Consider the following 18,610-nt stretch of genomic DNA (forward strand, 5'->3'; position numbering starts at 1 on the left):
GGAGAAGGGGGGCAGTAGTAAACAGAGGCTTGACCTTTCTGTCCAGTCCCCTAACTGCGTTCTGGGCCCTCGCCATCCCCCTTGGAGTTGGCTAGAATTGGCTGGAGAACAGTCCTTGACTCAAACGGCTGCAAAATATACTTAACACCACATTGATTTTCCATATAATTTTATAAGCACAAACATTCTCTTTCATTTCCTGACAAACAACCAGATTCCCCAAAGCGTCCAATAAAAATCAGTAATTTGCACATCACTGTCTCTCTTAGAGGCGGCTTTTTGGAGTTAGTCGCCAAGGCCAAGGTCCCTCCACTTCCAAGCCCTCCCCAAACAAAGTGGAAAGTGGGGTGGTTGGCGGCCACATCACTGTCTCTCTTTTTTGGAGTTAGTCGCCAAGGCCAAGGTCCCTCCACTTCCAAGCCCTCCCCAAAAAAGTGGAAAGTGGGGTGGTTGGCGGCCTGCTTTCTAGACTTCCGAATGTCCGACGCATGTGCCTCCCCTGCCAGCAGAGAGGCAAGGCACCACCCTACACATGAGGCCCTGTCCCACAACTCTGCCACCACAGCTGCTGTTGTGGTCAGCTCCCCCACTGCTACCCCAGAGCCAGGAGGGAGAGTAACTCCTTCCTGCCTCCGTCACACTAGAATAATTAACTCAATGACTGACAAATGCCTGAGGCTAACCAGGCACCCAGGGTTCGGTGGCAGGTATTACTCGAAAGTTGCATCACCGAACAAGCAATGACTGGATTGAAGCATAGAAGCAGACGGATTTCCATCCCAGGAATCTACATGCCATGCCCTCTCTCCCCGGGCCAGGAACACACAGGGTCCTCCTCCTCCTCTGCGCCGTCCTAACTTCAAGCCTAGCCTTCCCCCCCCCCCCCCCCCCCCACCCAGCCGCTCCCCATCCAAGCGGCTGCTACAGGGGGAGGGGACAGCGGAGAAACGGAAAAGTAGACATTCTTACCCACAAGTCGGGTCTCCTTAGGTCCTGGAGAAGCACAGTTCTCAGGAGACAGGGCACCTGGGTTGCCAAGGGAACCTGAAATACTAGTTTGCCACAGTCTTGCAGGAATGACGTCCCAGGGGTGAGTAGAGAGGTTTCAGTCTTTCAAAACTGCTGAAGCTCAGAGTCTGAAGAGGAGAAAAGGAAGGAGAGGGAAAGAATGTCTCTCAGCGGCCCGCAAGCAGAGGACTCCAGATGCGGGGCTCTTCCTGTCCCCACCCAGGGCTGGTTATCAGGGAGCCTGTGTTCTTGCTTCATGTTCCAGGGCTGGCGTTTTCACGTCTCTTTCCCTGAGACCTGGCACTGGGGAGCATGGAATGGCTCAACCTGTTGTAATCGAACATGTGGGTTGCTGCTTGTTGCAAAGATATTGCAGCAGCCTCTTCATTACAAGCGACTGTTCTTGGATTCAAAGAATTAATTTCCTTGCCTGTGGGTGCCTGCTTGTGCTCCCGGATGTGGATGGAGCCAGGAGCTTGTGAAGAATGGGGACTAGGGATACGGGGAGCAGGGGTCCTGAGCCTGTGTTCTTTGGAGCCGCGTCCCTGGTTTCCACTGTCTTGACGCATGCCTGGGTCTTAAGAGCCATAGGGGACTCCTGCCAGGTGCGTCCTCTATGTGTAGGTGGTACTCAAGCCCTGACTTGAAGCTATGCCTGTAAGGCTGACCCCTGGAATCTCTGTGGTCCCGGTGTCTCAGGCTTTCTTGTCGTAGGACATACTCTGAGTGGGACTGCCCTAGAAAACAGGGAAGGCATTCATGGCCCAATTTGTTGGCTTCTTCCCTCCCTCCTTCATTCATTCCCGAATTTGTGAATTCGTCAGTCTATTTGTGTGGTCACCATTCATTCTTGCACTAATTAGTTTACAGGTTAATTTGCCTATTCCCACCCATTCCAGTATTCAGATATATTTTATTCATTCATCGATTGACACACCCATTTGTATTATCACTTATCATGATTCATTATTCACCAATTGATCGTTCCATGTAATCTATACACTCAGTAAACACGCATGTATTCATTTTTGCATGTATGAAGCATTTACTTTTGTTCCAATATCCATCCATCCATCCATCCATCCATCCATCCATCCATCCATCCAGTAAATCATTTTAAATTTGCTGATACATAGATTGGTTTTATAAGAATGTGCATTTTCATATTTTTATGTACATATTCATGTAATTCTTTATCTGTTGAAGATATATCCTAAATCTTGCTATATGCTGGGGGAAAAAAAGAGACAACATCAATTGGTAGTCCTGAAAACATATATACAAGTAATGTTATATGAATGCAACAGGCTAGATTTAGGAATATATATCTGTATATAATATGTACATGTATATATTGTATGTATGCAAAAGCAATTGATGAGATATATTATATATTTATATATACATGTATATATTGTATGTCCAAAGCAATTGATGAAATAGAGGCCATGACTTTGAAGGAGACATGAATGGGTATATGAGAGGGTTTGGAGGCAGGAAATGAAGGGGCAGATATTATAATTAAAATACAATTTCAAAAGTCAACAACACCAAAAGAATGAACTCCTGGTCAGAAAGTGGATAAAGGAAAGCACAGCGGCAAGGAGCTAGACTCTAACACAAGGAGGAAGAGGATGGATTCCAGGGGGCAAAGGGGACGTGAAAGAAGATTTTAGAGAGATGTCAGGGACCTCCCACCTCCCCTAGGGTAAGAGGGCTGAACTTGGATTTGGTCTAACAGAGCATCAGCCTTGAACAACCAAGTTCTCCACCCAGTGTAGCTTTGCAGGAGTTAGTTAACCTTTCTGAATCTTTGTCTCATCTGTCTGCAGAAGGGGCATGAACTGGACTGAGGATATGGCTCAATAGGCAGAGTGTTTATCTAGCATGCACGAAGCCCTGACCCACAAGAACGGGTAGTGGTTGTGCAAACCTATAGTATCTGTAGAGCGCTGGAGCTGGAGGTAGGAGGATCAAGAGTTCAGGATTGTCCTTGGCTATGAGGTGTGAGACCAGCCTGGGAACAGGGGACCATGTCTCACTCACATAAGATGGGAGAAACACTGCCTACTCTCTTCTCCCAGTGACTGGGGCAGCTAAGCAAGGTCACTGATGTGAAGGGCCTGGCGGATTAAAAGTAGTACTCTGTAAATGTTTATCTTTTCCCTTCTTCCTCTTCAAACTTTTTCCCTAAACCTTTGTCAGCAAGACTCCCTTTCCATCCTCTGTGGAGAGGGTAAGGAGAGAGGCTAAAGGTGCTGCTCGTAGGGAGTGTCTCCAGGGAATAGAAGAGGCAGAAGTTGATCTCCCAAAGGCTTCTAACCCTTGGGGGGCCCTGGAGAAACGCCCAGGGAAACTGTCAAATAGCCCTTCAGATGTACAACCTGCCAAGGGAATCAGCCAAGAAATCCATCACCATTTGTGCAAACCCGCTGCACTGGGCAAAAGGGGAGGGTGGATTTTATTAACAAGTGAGCAAGACCATGGCTTGGCAGCCACTTTGGGAGGGGCTTCCAGCTGGGTGGGGAGGGATCTGCCTGGCAGGTGTATGGTTTGCTTGGAGAAGAGAGGGAGTATCACCTTTGGAGCTCCTTTTCACGGGCCTCACGAGCCAGACATTATTACAAACCAGGAAACCAAGGAGGGCAGAAGTTTGTTCAACGTCATGTAATTAGTAAGTGGGAGGCCCAGGATTTAAATGTAGGCTTGTGTGAGTTCGGCACCTCTGCTTTGGTCTGCCAGGACACCCTTGTTCATAAAGGTTGTCCATCGTCTGTGGTCATTTTTTAAAAGTCTATTAATTGGGGTTTGTGTGAAGGGTTGTTGTCCTGACTTTTTTATGGTCTTTTCAAACTGGAACTTGAAATGTGAACAGAAGTAGGCCAAATCTTCAAAACAATATATAAAAATCCGGGGGCTGGAGAGCAGCATTTGGTAAAGTACTTGCTGTGCATATTCGAGGAATTGAGTTCAGATTCCCAGATGCCACATAAAAGCTGGGCATAGTAGCACACATCTGTAACCTATTTCTGGGAGCAGGTGGGACTCTGGAGATTCTTGACTCTTGCCAGCTAGCCAGTCTGGCTGAACGGTGAGCTCCAGGTCCAGCAAGAGAGCCTGTTTCAGGTACTCAACACTGACTTCTGGTCTCCCCATGCAATGCACACATGTACATATGTACATACGCACGCAGGTACACATGCACAGGTACACACATGCACAGATGCACACATGCACAGATGCATGGTGCACACATCACATGTGTACACACAGAATTTAACTGGGGGTTATTTATAATAAGCATTATAGCCATTATAGTATATATAGCTTTTTCTTTATTTTAAAATATTTTTGGCTTTGAGACCAACCTGGTCTATAAGAGCTAGTTCCAGGAAAGGCTCTAAAGCTACATAGGAGCCCTGTCTCAAAAAAGCCAAAAAAAAATTATTTTTGGAAGTGAGGACATAAAAACATGTCATCAAACCCAAATGGCTTTCCTTGTGCTCCATGGCAAGGCCCATGGCGCCATTGTTGTCCTCACAGGGCCAATTTCTCAGTCTGGGCTCAGCACTTGTATTCCATATATGTGAACACAGGCATGGTGTTGACTCAAAGGAAGCCTAGCTAGAATGGGCAAGGCTGGTGGCAGGGACTAAGCTGCATCCTTTATCTCCTTCAAGTCCTAGGCCCTGTACCTCCTGACAGCCCTGCATTTGGAGATTGAGCCCTAGGGTAGTTAAATTAAAATGAGAGCCTCTGAGTGGAACCTAATCCAATCCGGTGTCCTTACATCACAGAGATAAAGACACGGGCTGTTGTAGAGAGTCATGACTGTGAAGAATCAGCAAGAGGGTAGGCAGCCATTAGCAGGCTGGCCAGCGTGCCTTAGAGGAGAGCAACCCTATTCGTGCCTTAACTTTGGATTCCAGGCTTTTAAACAGTGAGAAAAAAAAATGTCTGTTGTTTAAGACACCCAGGTTCTGTTGCTGGCTTATTAAGTCAGGCGTAGCTGTGGGGGTCTGTGTAAGGATGCAAGGGGACTTGGTAGGGACCAGAAACCTAGCATCCAGCAGGGAGACTAGCATTTTAGCCACCATCCTGAGCCAGCTGAGTCAGACCTACAAACACGCACGAGATAAAGGAGAATTGAGAAGGGGGGCACGCGTGTGCCCAGAAGAGATATCCTGAAAGACTCTTTCAGTGGTGCTAGGAGAAAGATGTCTGAGGTGTGACCGTCCATTCCCCACCAGCAGGACGGCCTGGGGTTTGGGTTTCCTACCATAGTAAACCCCAGCAAAAGTGGCTGGCTACAGGCTGGTGTCATTTCCTGACCCCTCCTCTAAGGCTGCAGAGGTACTGCTGTTTCCGAGGCGCAGCCTGACGGTGGCAGGAAGCATGGGGGCAAGGATGACAACAACTAACCCTAGGTGGCAAGGGAACCAAAGGGGGGCAAAGCTGGCGTCTTTATCACTGTCCCGTTGAACCTGCATAGGAACCGACAACTCCAACTGTAGCTGTGTGGACATCTCATCTCTAGCAGGAGCTTTTGGTTAACTTGTGTTTCCTCCTTACGACTCTTGACACATTAAAACGTGTGTTTGTAAAGAAAAGAAATTCTGAGAATTAGTCTTGTGGGTTAAACAATAAATATAAACACATTGTTTTCACTTTACTAAAGTGAGATGGACCCCTCCTTACACAACCAAGTAAAGAGAAATCAGCTGTCATTTAACTAAATGCTCAAACATGGAGCAAACAACAGCAGGTCCAATATAGGGCCCCTTCCACCCTACAAGCAACCGAATGATCGCTAGTGACCACGTGACGAACAGCAATGACGCGGTGGCCAGAAGGCCAAGGGTAATCACCCTCTGGACTGTTGGTAGAAGACACCAGTATAAGAGCAAAGATACACACAGAGAGAGCGTGTGTGAACACACCTGTCACGTGTGAAGCTCCTCACAGACCGTGCTGACTTTTGCCAATTCAAGCGCGAAAGCATACAGTTCTACATTAAGGGTAAAAGGGAGCCGTCCATTTAACAGAAGTTACTGGGCAACCAGTGACACAGAGGGCACCCCGCTTGATGCCGGAGACACGAGAGGGTACACACTCTGAACTCGAGGTGTGCTCAGTGCGAGACAGCAGGAAGAACACACCTGGAAATCAAAGGGAAACAATGACGTTTGAAGCTACAACAGGAGAGAACAAACCAGAAACAAGGAAGCCCAGAGGAGGAGACTTTCCGAGATAAAAGCTCCTTTGTTTTTTTACCAAAAAAACAAAACCTCATTTGAACCTGGTATTTGATAGAAGTAACGTCTAACTCTTATTGTTGCCAGAGAGAGCTTTTCAAAATGAGACTGGAGGACCCTCTCTCTCATTGTGCCTCAGTGGCCCCTTCCCGGGGAAGGCTCAGGTGCAGGAGGGCAGCGTTGTTCCTTTAACTGTTTACTTGTAGAATGCGCACATTTTTGGCAGGACTACGGTGTGACTGGGACTTCAAAGCAGCTCTCCATCCCCTCCTTTCCCATGAGTTCAGATGTTCTGTGGAATGAGGTTTATGGCAGTCTCTCTCAGAGAGCATGGCAGGGAGAAGAGCCTGGGCTTGGAGTCCACTGATGAGGGTTCAAGTTCCAACTTCACGTTTTCCTAACCCTGTGACCTTGAGCAAGCTTTTGAACTCCCCCCAATTTCAGTTTGCTAATCTACAAACTGAGAATGATAAAGATAACAATGATATCCACTAGAAAAGATTGAGGTGAGGATAAATTCATCAGAAATTATCAGCAGACTCTTCCTTCTTATTAAATATTTAGCAAATATGGATATCATATTTATAATTCTCATAATAACCAACAGAAAATGTCTAGACTTTTCTCATTGCTCGAGGCATCGGGGGCAGGGTTACAGCCTCTCGTTCATCTCTTAGTATGTTCCTCAACTGGTCCAGGAAGGAGTGAGTCAGGATTATCGCCGCTTTTTCAGCGGGAAAGATTAGAGATGGGTCGCCCTGAGGAACCCACACTGAGGAGCCCAGAACCAGCATCTCAAGTATGGACAGCTCAGGGGATAAAGTGAAACAGAGGACATTTCAGAAGGAAGCCCACTCTATGCCTGACTAAAAGGGAGGTTGCCCCTTTAATTTAACCGTAGCCTGTCTAATAAAAGATAATTCTTGAATTTTTGGGTGTACGTGTGCCTTAACTACAATGCCTTAAAAAAACTACAATGTCTTTTTGCAGGGGAAGAATAATGATTTAAGGGTGTTGAAAGGTTGGCTGTGTGAAGCAAACAAACTTCCATGCCACGTTTGATAAGCATGTACTCAAATACTTGGCGTTTGTATTTCAGAAAGCAGGTTTGTGAGAATGATGCTCTACACACTACTGGAGAGAGGGCAAGGATGTATTTACCCTGGTTTGAGACAGCATCATCAATGAATGTGGTCTCACCTGGTGATTTGGAGGCATTGCTCTAGTAGAGACAGTCTGTGGCATGCTGGAGAGAAAACCAGAAGGGGTTTGAGAGGCCCAAGTTCAAGTCCTTTGTCTACTCTCCCAGAGGTCGCCTGTCACATGTATTTCCCTTCCGTATTTCAGGTGTGTCCCATCTCTAAAATAACGAGATCCCTGATGTCTGTCTTTTTCACTGCAAGGACCACGTTTTCCACAGTTTGCCCCCCTTTATTCCCTGTAAGACTTTGCCTACTTAACAACCCAGATTGGGAAACTTATTAATAAGCCTATGAAATGGGTACCGGAAGCAGACACATTATCTGGGAGGCAAATTAGCCTTAGGAGGGCAATTCTATCCCAGCAGCAGAGACTATCCCGATAATAATTCAGACTATGCTAACTACAATCATTTATTAGAAGTTTACTGTGCACCAGGCACTCTCTGCACGCACTGCCTAGCAACCTTCTTATTGAGTAGTAGGGGATTGCTACGTTTTTTTTTTCCATTTCACAGATGGGGAGACTGAGGCTAAGTTTGTCTAAAGCTACACAGTTGGTAAGGTATGACTTCATAGCTCAAGCTCATCCCTGGTAAACTCAATGGGCTCTCATTTCTGACGCAATGATGCCAGTGTGGCTGAGGGTGTAACTGAGTGGTAAAGTCCTTGGCTGGCGTAAAAGTCCACGGGTTCAGTGCCAAGAGAAGAGAAGCTGAGGAATGTTCCCTGTTTAGAGCTCAAATTGTGAAGTTAGGGAAGGCACGGAGCGTTGAATCATCTCCAAAATTCCACTAAAGCTGTGGCTCAAACTCAAAATAGAAAAAGCATCTGGAACACACCTTGCCAACAAGGTGGACAGAAGGACCACCCCACTTAAAATACTTCGAGTCCACACTTCTTCCTTTTCTATGTTCTCTACCGTCCCCCCCCCCACCACTTCCTTTTCTCTACTGGATGATTTTAGCTGCAATGACTTAAATTAGTTTCCTCTTTCTGCTGTAACAAATTAGGAGCCATGTAAAGATGCCGTGGAACAGACATTTATCATCTTATGGTTTCAGGGTGTCTACATCCAAAATAGGCCTCTCTTGGCTAACATCTAGTTTTCGGCGAGGACTACACGGCTTAGGAGATGCTCCGGTGAATCCGTTTCTGAGAGCTTCCCTAGATGGCAGAGGCGTCGTAGTGTTCTTAGCTGCCTCCACCCTCGAGGTCTTGGTGTTAGGACCCGCATGTCTTTGGGTTCCCTTTCCTGCTTAGTATACGGCTTAAGTTAAATTCACACATGGCGAAAAACCGTGATATTAAACCTACTGCAATATCAAGGCTCTTAGGCACACGTAGGCTTCCTTGGGTTGCAGCATTGACATGTTCTGTCGGAGTCCCCAGACCCAGCCAGTGTTTACTGTCTGTGCCCGACAAATGCTGACCTAATGAACAAAGATCATTTTTCTCATTTGACTTGTCCGGATTTCTATGTTTCAATGAATTTCAGAACCACAGAGAGTCTCTTGTATGTCATTTAACTTTCACCACGGCTAACATTAGACTTTATAATAAACATCCTTTCTTTAGGCCACTTCGACTCTGTTTAATTCCTTCAGTGTGTGATGTGATGGAAGTTGCTTGCTGTTACAATAAAACACTGACAGAAACCAACACGGAAGAGGCAAAGGTTTATTCGGCTTATATTTCCAAGTCATAGTCCGTCTTGGAGGGAGATCGGAGCAGGAACGTAAGCAGGAGCGTGGACACTGTGACTGGAGTAGAGACCACGAAGGGATGCTCTTGGCTGGTTTGCTCCACTGGCTTTGCACACAGCCCAGCCCTATCTCCCAGGGGATGGTATAGCTCACAGTAGGATAAGCACTCCCCCATCAATTAGCAAATAAGAAAAGCCCCACAGGTCTGGGCATGAGCCTATGCTGGCTTTCCCATCTGGATCCTGGTGGCTTTGAGAATGCCTGACAGCACATTGGTATCTAAACCTTTCCAAACACCATTGTCCGAGAACCAGACTGAAACTCTGTATCCTTTCAAACACACAGAAGACGAAAATGTCCTAATATCTGAAGGCAAACAAAAGTAAGTGCCCTACCCCTTCTGGGGACAAAGTCTCTCTCTGAAGTACAGGGGGGTCATGGGGATGCCGTGTCTCTGGTTGAGAAAATCACGTGGGATTAGAGGTGACTTTAGACGTAAGGTATTCAGTCTGATCCTTGACAGGAACAAGGCTCACTCAGTCTGTGATTAGGAAAAGGTCACAGGACTAGGGAGAGGAAGGGACGGAGGTAAAAATCTAGGTCTGCCTTTCCCTCATACCCCGTGCTGTACTATGACAGGATTGGAAGAGCCTTCCATGAGTGAGCGAGCGAGTTTGACTGGGTGAGCGAGTGAGCAAGTGAGCCAGTGAGAACCCAGGTCAGCTGGGACAGCACTTTCCCCCAAACTGTCCAGGAATGGGCAAGGCTGCCAGGCCTGTGCTCTCTTCATTCTGCGGCCAAGGTAGAGCTTGGTGGCTCCTCTCAGGAGGTGGGAGGCTCTCTGGTTCCAGGGAGTAGCAGGTGTTAATGCTGTATCATTCCTCTGCAGCCCTTCCCACCAGGCAGCCCGTGTGGGTTGTCTGAGGCCAGCAGTCACACAGCTGTCCCTCGTCCCTTTCTCCTCTATCCTTCCATTTGCCTGAGGTTTCATTGTAAGCCATCGGCAGCGCAGCGCAGGAGAAGGCAGAGGCAGGAGAGGACGGTGGAAAGAGTGGGGACTTCCCATGTGATGACAATCCACTACCCAGGGTACCAGTCAGCACACATGGTGACGTTTATCACGGGGGAGGCACACACGCCCATGGACCACACTGTGCCGCCTCCAAACTCAAACTCGTCGCCTACTCTGAAGGGCGATGTTATTTGGAAATAGGGACTTTGGGAAGTAATTATTTGATCAGACCATGAGGCTGGGATTGATAAAGTGAGATTGGTGGCTTTGTAAGAGGTAGAGAAGAGGAGATAGAGCTCCCTGTCTCTGCCACCTGAAAGAGAAAAAGCAGGCTGCACTCAGGTCAGGAGGAGAGCCCTGGAGAAACTGACTGGATCAACACCTTGACCTTGGCCTCCGGCTTTCAGAACCTTAAAGGGTGTGTTTATTTGTTAACTCACCAGTTGGTGGCACTTTACAATACAGTGACCTAGGAGGACCAGCGCACCATGAGAAACTCTTTTCATATTTTATTTTTGTTCTTGTTTTTTGAGATAGGGTTTCTCTGTATAGCTCTGGCTGTCCTAGAACTTGTTCAGTAGTCCAGGCTGGCCTCAAATTCACAGAGATCTGCCTGCCTCTGTCTCCCGAGTGCAGGGACTAAAGGATGGCATCACCACCTGGCCCCCTTATCATCTTCTAACAGAAACAAGGCACAGTTGCTTTTTCCGTTCTGCAGAAGAAAGGTGCCAGAAACAACTACCAGGACAGCTATGACTAAGCTCTTGGCTTGTAGGACAACATTGGTCCATCCCAGGTCACTCCAGGATGGCCCTGACATTCCTGGTTTTCAGATTAGGACTCTATCCATGCAGGGGCCCCCATCTCCCTTGCTTCGCGTTGGAACTGCGCTCCAATGCCCTCTTGGGAGCACACTGCTTGAACACAAGTTTCCTCAATCATCAAGAAAAAACCCTTGGCTTTGGGTTCTGACTCCGTCTCCTTGTCCAATTTTCTCATCTGTGCAATAGAGACAATAATGGCACAGATTTCATAGTGCCGATGTGGGGATCGCATTATAAAGTGAGATGCGAAAAATGGCAGCTATGCCAGTACATAGCTGGACCTTTCTGTTGAACAGAAACGGACTGCAAGGTGCCTCTACACCCTCCGCAGGCTTGCCCTGTGCTTTCTTGCTCGCAGCAATGGTGGCACCATCCTTGAGGCACAGGCTAACTGAGGTTGACTCCTATGTTTTTCTGATGCCATTCACAGGGTATCTTGGTGAACTTGGGAGCCATGACAGCAACGACTCCTAACAGTGAGTGCCCACTGCATGGACATACACCGAACTAAATGCACCATCCCAACCCCTGCCTGCAGTCCACAGATTGAGAAGTAATTTGCATTTCTCTTCAAGAAGAGAAAAGCGGAAGGTCAAAGAAGTTAAGGAATTCATTCAAAACTCTGGGAAAGAAGTGGTTAGATCTGACATCTACTCACATTATAGCCAACAAACCAAGTCACTGATTTCAAACTACTCCTGATGGGAGCCAGGCCGGGATCTAATCGACGCCCAGGTGCACAGGTACGGCAGCTGTGAACTGGAACTCTCTTATACCAATGAATCAGGGTGGCCACTTACGAGCTTTAGTTCATATCGTCATGGGGGTGGTGAAGACAGAAAATCATACTTTTTGGTTTAATATAATATAAAATATCCCAACATTGAAAAAATGACCCATGGTTTAACTCCTAAGAGAGATGTCTGCTCCTTCAGGGCACATTTGAGTTACGGTGCTAAGGCTGATAGTCTATCCCGCCTCTCCTGCTCAGATTATTGGTACTGCTGCTCATTGCCCAGAAAGCTTTGCTTCCATTCTCAGTGTCTGTGCAGCTAGTGATGCTGACTGTGTGGTCATCATCAGCGGGACTAATGAAAAGTCTCATGCTAGAGGCCAAGGATATCTGTGGGTGGGGAGGAGGAAGGGCTTCTATGGTGACACACAGAGGAGGAGCCAGGGAGCCCTGGGCAGTGGGAGCCTAGTGCAGCCATGACATCCGCTCTCATCCCATGGAGCTTTTCCCCAAGCGCACCAGGAGAGCTGCCCTTGCCCTAAAACCCCCAAGCCAACTGCCTTTCACAACTTCCCAGCCGAGGATAAATTGCAGGCAAAGGTCTCGGTTTCAGTACTTTCCTGCTGAGCCATTTAACCTCATGTGCCCTGGCAGAAGGAAGCAGACGGCTGACCGTGTTCTTTATGAGAAGCATCCCTGTGTCACAAAAGGAACCGAGGTCTCTGTCTGTGCACAGTGAGGACCCTACATGGGAGAGCTCACACACAGTGACATCTGTCGCCCTCCCAGGATCTTTGTTTTATCTCAGTGGGGGCTGAGTCTTAGAGAGATTGCGAAACCTGCCCATGCCACTCACACACACTACACACACACACATACACACACACACACACACTCACAAGCTGTCTGGATTTCTGAGCTGGTCTTCTGAGGTGGGTATGGACACAGTGTTGCTTTTGCTCTTGCCTTGACAGGAACCGCAAGCCTTCATCCCTCAAACTGAGGCCAGTGATACAGTAGCCATGTCCCGACCACCCTGCCAGAATAGGAAGCAGGATCAGCACTAAACCAGAGACCCATAGCCCACATCATTCATAGCCCACACTGGCCACAGTCCATGAGCTTCTCTGGTAGCTTGGAGAAGCCAGAGGGTTATTATCAACTAAGTATAGAGCCACACCTCACACCAGCTCACCCCTCCCACACACACACCCACAAGTCTTGGAGGCATTTTGTGGTTACATTCCTAGGTTAAACAGTTCAGTTCTTGCATCAGCTGATTTTATGGTTTCACTTTCCCTTTTACCTCTTTTCCTTCCCCCTCCTCCCCATTTCCTTTGTGCTCCTCCCTCTTTCTCTCCTTTCCCTCCCCTTCCTCGCTTTCACTCTCTTTGGTTGATCACGTTACTCCATATGGTCTCTTGTGACCCAGGCCAGCCTGTAATTCAGTATGATGGTGAAGTTGTCTTTGAACACTGAGGTCCTCCTGCCTCTACCTCTCAAGTGTTGGCACCACTAGAGGACTGTGCCACCATTCTCGGAGTTCTTAAAAAGTGTTGATTTATTTGTGGGCATATGTGCTCTGGAACGTGTGAACTCACCAGAGGACAACTTGCAGGGATCAGTCATTTTCTTCCCCTCTGTGGGTTTTGGGAATTGAACTCAGGTCTTCCCAGTTGGTGGCTAGCGCCTTTACATGTTGAGCCATTTCACTGACCCTCGTGGGGTTTTACAATAATTTTTGCCTGGCACCATGCTTAAGAGCCAAAAGGTGCCACAAAAATTGAATTCTGCAGAATCCCTGCCTTAGAGCAGGGTGAGTTTGTCTGTGGCAACGGAAGGACCTAGCACAGGTCACTGGCAGGTCACCCAGCAAGTCGGCTTGAAGGAAATTCTGGCTCAAAGTGCAGATTGGGCCACAGGACATTTGAGTACCACAGTCCAGTAGAGCCATGAAGAGCCATGCTTTCCACTTCTTCACTGATCTCCCAAGATATAAATCTTTTCTGACTTCTGCCCCTGGATCTTATAATATATAATCTTTTTTCTTTTTATTGCTTTTATTGAGCTATGCATTTTTCTCCACTTCCCTCCCTTTCCCCCTCCCCTTTTACCCTCTTCCATGGTCCCTACACTCCCAATTTCTCCTTAAAGACTACACACATCATTCCTAGGAAAGAGACAATGTATCTAATAGAAGTGTAGTGGTTTAAAGGGACAGCAATTCTCAGAGATGCTCATTTTCCAAAGACACACAGTGACATCTTTAATCTTACATGTTTGACTGGGAACTGGCTACCTCTCCATCAGGTTCTGGGTTCTGGCTCTTTTCTTCTTCAAGCTGGGTGAGTTTGGAGAATGTCTATGGGGGAATGAGACAGTCTATCCTACAGGAAGGGGCCTCCAGATCCTTGCTCCAAACAACAACTGGATCTGCTGCACAGATGTGTGTCTGGAACCCTAACACTAATCAAAACCCTAATCTTAGCCCTAGCCCTAGCCCTAACCTTAGCCCTAATCCTAACCCTAGCCCTAACCCTAAAGATGTTCCCAGTTGTTCCCAGCCTCTGCTTTCCCAGAGGTAGACCCAGTCATGGAGGAGAGAACTAGTCATTTTTGCTGCTCTTCCCAAATTCCTGACCTACAAATGGTTTTAAGCTAGAAAAATCAGAGCAATATATTATGTAACAGGATTTTAATAAAACCACGAATACAGTAAATAGTAGACAGAAGGAGCAGCAAGATTTGTGATTAGAGAAGTTCCTATTATCTATATCCCCTACAGTGCCCTGCTAGGGCCAGCAGCTCCCGGAGACTCCGCCCCTGAGGCTTATGCCCCGCCCATCACCCTTCCTGCCAATGGGGATTCAGCTCCTTTGGTGTCAGTGGGACAGAAGACAGTCAGAGGATGCAAGCTTAAGTGGCTCCTGTGTCACTGCAACAGTGGCGGGTCAGCTTTCTGCCCACTGGGAGGTGGGTATGGGGGTGGGGCCAGGAGATGCCTTGGTAGGAGTGGCTGTCCAGCCTGGGTGAGGGCAGCTCCTTAATCTCTGATCTCTGCTGCCTTTACATACTGGCTCGACAGAGGTCAGCAGACTGGACACATTCTTTGTTGCGGTTAAACCAAGCCCTCAAGGGCTTAGAATTGGTTTAAGCCTGATTAACTCCTGAGGAGACAGAAACATTTACATTTGGGGACAGAAGAATAAGATGTTTAATCGCCTCTTAGAAACAAATGCTTTCCTTGTTACTCAAAGCCAGGCCCCCTGTTCTCACCCTCTTTCTCTTCTGTTTTGTTTTCAAGCTACTCGCTCTTTCTCCTCTCTTCCTTTTCACGCTTCTAGATTGTTCAGAATTCTTGCCCTTTCTTTAAAATTTAAAAACTTTTAAATCTGAGTGAGCAGATTTAACCTCCGAGTCCAGCCCCCTTCTTACCCAAATTTCTCACTGTCTGTGTCTCCATGTCTCTGTTGTCCCTCTTTGAATATCTCCCCGCTTTGGCATCTTTCTCTTTCCTGCTTCTTTGCTCCTGAAGGGTGAATCACACAAGGGCCTTTGAAGCAGACAGTGGTGTGGTCCTCAAACGCTTTCTAAAAAAGGGGTCCGAATTCTGGAATCCCTGACGCTGGCTTGGCTTATGTTCTGAGCAGAGGTGGGGGAGGTACACAGCCATGTGTCTCAAATCTAATGAGCCCTTGTCGGCGGGAGGCCTGGTGGAAGCCATGCTGGGTTTGAAATTCCATCACAGATGGCTCCCAAACTTTTGGTGATAATCTCAGCGCAATGAACGAGGGTGGTCAAGCCTCTCTCTGGATCTTGGCGAAGAACCTTGTACTCAGGGGTAAAGATCTCATCTCCTACCAGCCATTAGGCAGTCACTTCATCTCTGAGCATGTTCTTCACCCATAAAATGGATAGCGGCCAGCATCGTGCCTTTCTCAGGGGGCTATTATGAGACGCATACAAGCTAATGAATGAGAAAGCATTTTGCAAAGTATAGCGTGCTGTACAAATTTAAACCCTTTTTATTATTGTTGCTATCATGATCATAATTTTTATGTTGTGCTAATGCTATTCTTATAACTCATCAGTATTAAAAAGAAGCTCTGAGCGGGAATGCAATCTTGCTTCTCCCTCATGTGTGGATTTAGGGCGTCCTTGGGAATAAATCGCTATTTCAAGGGGCTTTATCAAGTCTCCTGTTTCCTCTCTAGTCTGCTCAGCTTTGTTTGCAGAAGGGCCAGGAAAGCTGAGTTTATCCCCCAAGCCTGGTCTAGCAGCTTCCCGTGGTGGTGGCATATTGCCTCCCGCTCCAGGCAGTTTCTTCTCATCTCTCCATCTGCCTGCTGTCGAGTGAGCAGAGCCTCCGTCTCCGTCCACAGCACAGAGTACCTTCTCCCTAGCTCACCCAGAACACAGATGACCCCTTCTCAGGTCCTGCCCCCTCCCCTCCGTTCCAGCTTCCGCTCCCCTCGGCTTCAGCCTCTTGGGCTCCCCCGTGTGGCAGGTCATGGCCACGCCTGCCTCATGACCCTGGAGGAAGGCCTCCATCACTGAAAGCCACCTGCCCTTCTCCATCTTTCCCAGCTGAGACCACTCACTCTCCTGACTTTCACTGCAGCTAGGAGGAGCAAGGGTAGTTATTCATGTCTGGCTATCAAGCCAGTCATCATCCTTGTTCTAAGCTGAGTCTGCATTCTCTCCAATCTGCAAACCTGGATCAGAGCACCTCCCAGCGAAAGGAGCTTACACAGCAAGGGCGGGGTGTAGGGAAGAACTCTCTGTTCCACCCTCCTTCAAGGCTTCACTGCCAGCACTGTGATAACCCACCCACACTTACCCCGGCCACGTCCCGATGCTCCCGGCTTCCCACTTTTGCTTCACCCACTCCTGCATCTCCCTCTCTGACCCTCGGGAGAGCCGCAGGCCTCTCAAACCCACCATGCGCTACTGTCTGTGATGATGCCAAGGGGATCTATCAGTGCATTTTACAGATGAGGAAATCCTGGACCAGGGTCCAGGAAGCGAAACCCCTTGCCTAAGGTCAAGCAAAGCGGGAGGTCACGCAATCACCAGGGCTGCTTCCTTCAGGCTCTCGCCCACTCATTCTTGGCTCTGTCCTCATGGACCTCTGGGTGGGATGGAGCAGAAAATCCCATAAACAGATCCTTGCCACAGACCATGGTCATCATGGCATAGGAATACATTCAGAGCTCCAAAATCACAGAAGGACTAGATATTATTTTGCCTGAAGAGCTGATTGACAGTGGTGGTAGTGGCGTGTGTGTGTGTGTGTGTGTGTGTGTGTGTGTGTGTGTGTGTGTAGAGGGGGCTGCTGTGAAGCAACACCGTAGAGATCTTTCCAGAAGTCAGAAACTCTAAAGCGTAAATACAAATGTTTTGCACCATTGCTGCCACAACCCTGCCTATGACCGACATTACTAATCAGCCTTGACCAATGACTCCACCAGGCTCTGCCGTGCCAACCATCCCCTGGTCGCTCCTTTGAAGGGGTGGGACTCACTGGATTGTCCTCATGTGACAGCTCTGTGACACCAAAAGTAACTATCACCTCGTGTTACCACTCAGGTCACCCCTGCCAGTGAGGTGCTCACGACTACTGTCATTTCAGAGAAGAAGAACCTGCAGTCAGGAATATCCCTTCCTTGGCAAGGTCACACAGCCAGGGAGCTAAGAGGGTTCGGCACGGTGCTCCAGCGTGCCTCCCCTCAGAGCCTATGGCTTCTTTTCTTTTCCTCTCCTCAATCACTGTAAAATGTTTCAGCACTGAAAGAGGCTGGAGATGCCTGCGTCTGTGCTGTCTGGACTCTCCAGCGAGGATGTGTCGCCAAGCCTGCCTTATTTTTGCGGAATGCCATGGTGACCTGCCTCACACATAAATAAAAGGGATTTAATAAACCAGTTGAGCAATGTTCAACATTTCTCAATGAAGCAGGCTCTTAGTGGAGTTTTAAAAAGAATTTTCTTTATAAATTGAAATCGTGTCTTCAGGTATTTCGGCTCTCGCAGCCAAGGAGAGTCTGCGGCTCACAGACTTGCTTGTCTGAGGAGTAATTTAATGCCACTGCCATAGATCTCGATTTCTCTTTTTACCTTTAATCAATTTTAACAAGCCAGATGGTCATTGCAAATGGCTTCTCTAGCGTCTCCCTTTTCTGCCTCTACTGTGCTAGGGGATTTATTGGAATGAGGTTCCTGGAACGATCTCATCACTTCCCATTCTGGGCTCTTCCTGCCACCGCCATTCAGGGCAGTCTCCAGCATCCACAACTACTCCGTCTCTGGCTCCTCAAATGGAAGAAGCTCCTGTGCCCTGCCCTGCCCGTCAGCCCCCGGGAGAACAGAACACACACATGCCTTGCATTAGTTATTGCTGTTGTGAATTCTAATTAGACAGCATTGCTCATCTATAATCTATGCATCAGGAGTAAGGACGGCTGTGGAGGTCAGAGTTTCCCGGCACTTTTCTTCTTTATGATCTTTAATACCTACAGTATTGGAACTAAGGGTTTTCTTTTTTTCTGTATTCACTTTTATAGACATGACCACAAAAAAATCAGAAAACTGAAGCACTTTGTGCCCAAGTTGCACAGTTAATTTTAAGGCTGAGGGTCCATTCTGATCACCAATCCTCTTTATTAGAATGTATTCGTATACTGTTTAGGAAGTGAAAATAGGTTGCAGTTTCACAAAAACTCCCAGCCATCAATCCCTGTATTCCATAAACATTTATTGATCACTTACCATGTGCTAGGATTTATGCTGGGTTCCGGGGAGACAGCAGTGAATGAGATAAAAAAAAAATCCTTGTCTCATGAGGCTTAGCGTGGAGAGGCGATGGATGGGAAAGAA

General features: G+C 47.7%; 1 protein-coding gene across 1 annotated transcript in view; it reads right to left on the bottom strand.

Moving 5' to 3' along the window:
• The window catches only part of Tenm4 (teneurin transmembrane protein 4), a 2,359,892-nt gene that overhangs the window by 705,320 nt on the left and 1,635,962 nt on the right, over positions 1-18,610 (bottom strand). The window contains exon 8 of the mRNA XM_026784248.1: positions 970-1,136. The gene's annotated coding sequence lies outside the window, so the exon portion shown is untranslated. The remainder of the gene's footprint in view (positions 1-969; positions 1,137-18,610) is intronic.

The sequence above is a fragment of the Microtus ochrogaster genome, chromosome 22 (genome assembly GCF_000317375.1).
Source record: "Microtus ochrogaster isolate Prairie Vole_2 chromosome 22, MicOch1.0, whole genome shotgun sequence".
In the NCBI taxonomy this organism is placed as follows: domain Eukaryota; kingdom Metazoa; phylum Chordata; class Mammalia; order Rodentia; family Cricetidae; genus Microtus; species Microtus ochrogaster.